Genomic DNA, 4,507 nt, shown 5'->3' with positions numbered 1-4,507 from the left:
GATGGAGGAACTGAGGGAGAGGATGAGATCACTCCTGCAGCTTCAGGCAGCCGGTGAGCAGCAGTTCGCACGGGAAGAGGAACGGAGACTCCAGAGGCAAGACGGCAGATTGGCTAGAGGCTTGACGGGCACTAACTCTGCCGCTGAGGCATCAAAGGTCCTGGCGGAGAACCGGAGATTGGTGCAAGAGCATAAAGAGGAGCAGCTCCGGTTACAGAGGGAAGAAGAGAGGAAAGCAAAAGCATTGAGAACGGTTGGAAAGATGGCGGCGCACCCTCAGAAGAATAACAAGCCAAGGAAACCTGGAGGAAAGGAGTCGCAGCCTTTGATAATTGCCAAAACTCCCGCGGAGAAGCAGCGCCTGAAGTTGGAGAGCTTGATGCGGAACCCGGATAAGCCTGCTCCCATCCCAGACCGGCCAAAGGAGTGGAACCCGCGGGCTCCTCCGGAGTTCGTCCGGGATGTGATGGGTTCCAGCGCCGGTGCGGGCAGCAGGGAGTTCCACGTTTACCGGCATCTCCGATGCAGGGAGTACCAAAGGCAAGAATTTCTGGACAAGATATCAGTGAAAGTGAATGAGGACATCGAATATCTCGATAAAGTGGAGCTAAATAAACAGGCGGCCGATGATAGAACAGCGCAACGCAGGAAGAAGCGGGAAAAACTAAAGCGCAAAATGCGGATGGCAAAGATGGCCGAGAAGGTCCGTCAGGAGAGAGAGCGCGTCAGACAGCAGAACCAGCAGGAGCGCATGGAGAGGAAGAATCAGATCCCGAAGAGGAAGAAAGGGAAGCTTCCTTCTGACTTCCCTGAGGAAACCATGCTGCACAAGAGGAAGCAGAAACCTTGTAGGGAAGCCAGGATTTCCAGGACACTGTGCTTCCAGGGGAGAGGGGTGAGGAAATGTAACGGAGGTGATCTTTGGGGCCATAGATCTTGGCCTCCGTTACGAATTGTGGAGCTTTGTTGGTGGTGAAATGTATGTAGTGTGTGCATCTGTCTGTGTTTTAGTTTGTCTGTCTCTGTTTGCTGGTTTTATGTTGAAAAGTGTTCCCCTTTCCCCATGTCTGTTGCTGTTGATTGTGTGCACCTGGTGCCCTGTGTTGTCTCCTCCCCCCCCACCTGTGTCTAATTGCGTGCGTGTGCGTGTGTTTAGGCTCTGTTTCTCTGTCTGTTAGGGGGCAGGCAGTGTGTGAGATCCTTGTGGCTGGTGACTGTGCTCACAAAAACAGCAAGATTGAGGCTGTGTCCTGGGATAGAGTTTAAAAAATGCCCACACCGGGTTATATTTTTGGACGTTCTGCCTCTGCCTCCTTGCTTGGTCGGGCCGCTTAATTGTCAGCTTCACAGTGAGAGACAACATTCTCCTTTTAATTTCAAGACACGGCCCTGAAGCAGCATAATGTGCTCGCAGGGCCACTTATATGCACTTGTGCCTGTTTGTGTAATTTACCTGGCTTAAACTAAACCTGCTAGTGCTGAGATGAGTGAAGAGACACAGCTGAGGGTGTGTTTATGAAGATCGGCATGCATGGAAAAATATGGTACTTGTTTTGGGTTTAAATAAAATTCAATTTAGTTTCAGTTTGGTCAAACTATCTCTTATGCACATTCAGATGCAATAGCTTCAGATGACAAATGTGCACAGCCAGAGAGAGAGGTCAAGAGGTCATACATCTAATTATTTTGATATGTTTTCGTGTTTGTTGAATTGATAGTCTGCAATATCCTGTAGAATCTGTAAGATCCTTCCCTTTCATTTGATCAAATGCCTGTAGACTTCATGCTGCAGTCCCTCCATGCTGACCCCCTGATGCTGCTTCTCAGCATGAACTCTTAAAGACACCTCAATTGATTCCTGATGCAGGAAAGGGGGCCCATAGGAATGTTTGAAGCTAGAACACAGGTATATATATATATATATATATATATATATAGTTGTATAAGTCTTGTTTTGATGACAGAAGATACCTACATTGGGTACATAAGAGGGGTCACCAGCCTCACCATAAATCAACTAGTTTTTCATTCCCTGCTAAATTCATTTTCCAATGTATGTGTTTTTTAATTGTAATAACTATATTTTTTGTATGTATTCTTATGCAGCCTATCATTTTGCCTTCATTGTTTTTGGGCTTGAGAGATTAAAGTGTTTAAAAAGTTTGAGTCTTCTATCCACTTTCATATAAATACCCAGCTGAGCATTAAAATGGCACTTGCTAAAACAAAGTGAAATACCTCTTCTAGGTGATTAAAATGTAAACATGTGTGCCTGCGAAGATTTTTATTTGATCGATTCCGAAAGTCGAAAGCAGGGGTACGTGAGAGAAAAAAATAAAAAAGGTTAATAAAAAAAATGCTTTTTTGCTTATGCTTGGTACAACTTGTATTTGCCGTACTCGCCATTCACTGTTATTGCTCAAGATTAATCTCGCCCCCCTCCGACGTAAGTGTGAAGTAGCCTATTGGTTCAGCTCATTGCTTTCGTGAGATATGTGGATACTGACGACAGTTATGAAAATGTGCTTTTCTGCAAGACCTTAGATGTGAATGATTTCTTGAAAACGAGCTGAACTGGAGAAACTGCGGGAGTGTCTGTACTGACGTAGCTGCCGATGGCCGATTTAAAGGGCTCATGGCACATTTTTGTTACAATGTTTCTTCTTTTTTTTAACCCTTTCATGCATTGTGGTCACTAGAGACTGCTTATTTAATGCTGTTTTCTTGTTTATGCATGGGGTTTTAGATGGTAGCACATCAGGCACCACATTTTATTTTATTTTATTGTGGCCAGCCTAAGGCACACCTGTGCAATAATCATGCTGTCTAATCAGCATCTTGATATGCCACACCTGTGAGGTGGGATGGATTATCTCGGCAAAGGAGAAGTGCTCACTATCACAGATTTTTTCAGATTTGTGAACAATATTTGAGATAATTGGTTATTTTGTGTATATAGAAAATGTTTTAGATCTTTGAGTTCATCTCATGAAAAATGGGAGCAAAAACAAAAGTGTTGCATTTATATTTTTGTTCAGTGTAGAAGAGTACATTCAGTATTTTCCCAACAACAGCCCAAAGTGGTTTGGTCGAGTTTGGACGCAGAAGAAAAACTATTGTATGTATTAGCTATGAGCTACGAGCTGGAGAAAGCAATGGAGGTCCCATACTATTATTACCCATGTTAAAGTGAAGATACATTTTAAACATCAACCTTTACTATACATTTGAATTAATTGATAGGATTATATTATCCCCTGGCTCAGAGAGATTCAAGAAACATAATAGAATCATGAGATGTTTACGTTATATCTGGAGGCTGAACTTGGCACATTTTAATATAATATAATAATATAATATTTGCTTGTCTTCTAATAAAATATTATATCCAGTAATATCTACAAGATGCATGTCTGACTACCTGATTTTCTCACTGATACAGTATAGATGGATTAATTCAATCATAAATAATTCCATTCCTCTAGATTTTGACATGTCTCCGAGCCAACACATTAAATCATAATTTGAGCCTGTCTTTCCAGAGCATATGCTCAAGCGTTGACGCAGTGCCATTACTAATGTGTTCTGTAGCTTGGCCGACTCTAAATTACTGACCATCAGCTAGAGCACAAATCTAACACTGCCACAGCATGGTGGGATGCGTACCACTCTGTTCTGCTCTTAGATTTACAACCTGCCTCCTGTGTGTAATTCAGTATGATTAAGGCTGTTTATTAGTGCAAGACCCCTGACTGTCATACACAAATCAATCAGATACTTAACGGGTTCAGCACACTCCAACAAGGTTAATTACACTTCAGATTTCTCATAATTCTCACTTAAATGTCCCTCATAAATCAGACATTTAGTGGAAGAGCCAGTACTGCAGACCTTGTACAAAAACATAACCATTTTATGTTGTACATAAACCAAAACATTTTATTAGTGGATTCTTTTAATGATTAAATGTAGTTTAATCTTTCAATTGTAACATACTCATACTTGACATTGTTCCTACTGTATATTGTCTGCACTGAAGTATATGATGTAGAGTCATGTCATTATAGCTTAATGTGAACACAGCTGAATTTCTAAATCCAGATTACCTCAAAACTCTTACCCCTACTTTAACTCTAACAGCTACAGAAATGCATGTTATTCTGATACTATGGACTGATGAATAGCAGACTCCTCCCCCACAAATTATAGTATATTGCCATTTGAAAGGCTGTATTAATTACCGTTTAGAATAGGAACAAATGTCTATAGCATTTATGCTGAAACTGTTTTATTTTAGAGAGGACTAAGTTGGAAAAAAGGCTGTGTGTGCATACAAAAAAAAAGAATGGTTCACCTTTCAGACAAAAGGCATTCAGTTACTTTGATGTAGAGTTATTCTGTTCAAGGAAAGAAAAAAAGAAAATGATAGGATCCATTGTTCCAGTATCTCTGAGGGTTAATGCTCCTCTTAATATGTTGGGAATAGTATTGTTAGGTTTTTATGAGA

The 4,507-nt window shown here is 41.3% G+C and overlaps 1 pseudogene; it reads left to right on the top strand.

The window, feature by feature from the left end:
* The first annotated feature begins 253 nt into the window (after window positions 1–253).
* On the top strand, window positions 254–1,840 carry LOC117452594 (PRKR-interacting protein 1 homolog pseudogene; annotated as a pseudogene).
* The last annotated feature ends 2,667 nt before the right edge of the window (window positions 1,841–4,507 follow it).

This window comes from Pseudochaenichthys georgianus, chromosome 9, assembly GCF_902827115.2.
Source record: "Pseudochaenichthys georgianus chromosome 9, fPseGeo1.2, whole genome shotgun sequence".
Taxonomy (NCBI): domain Eukaryota; kingdom Metazoa; phylum Chordata; class Actinopteri; order Perciformes; family Channichthyidae; genus Pseudochaenichthys; species Pseudochaenichthys georgianus.
This window is presented reverse-complemented; position numbering and strand designations above follow the sequence as displayed.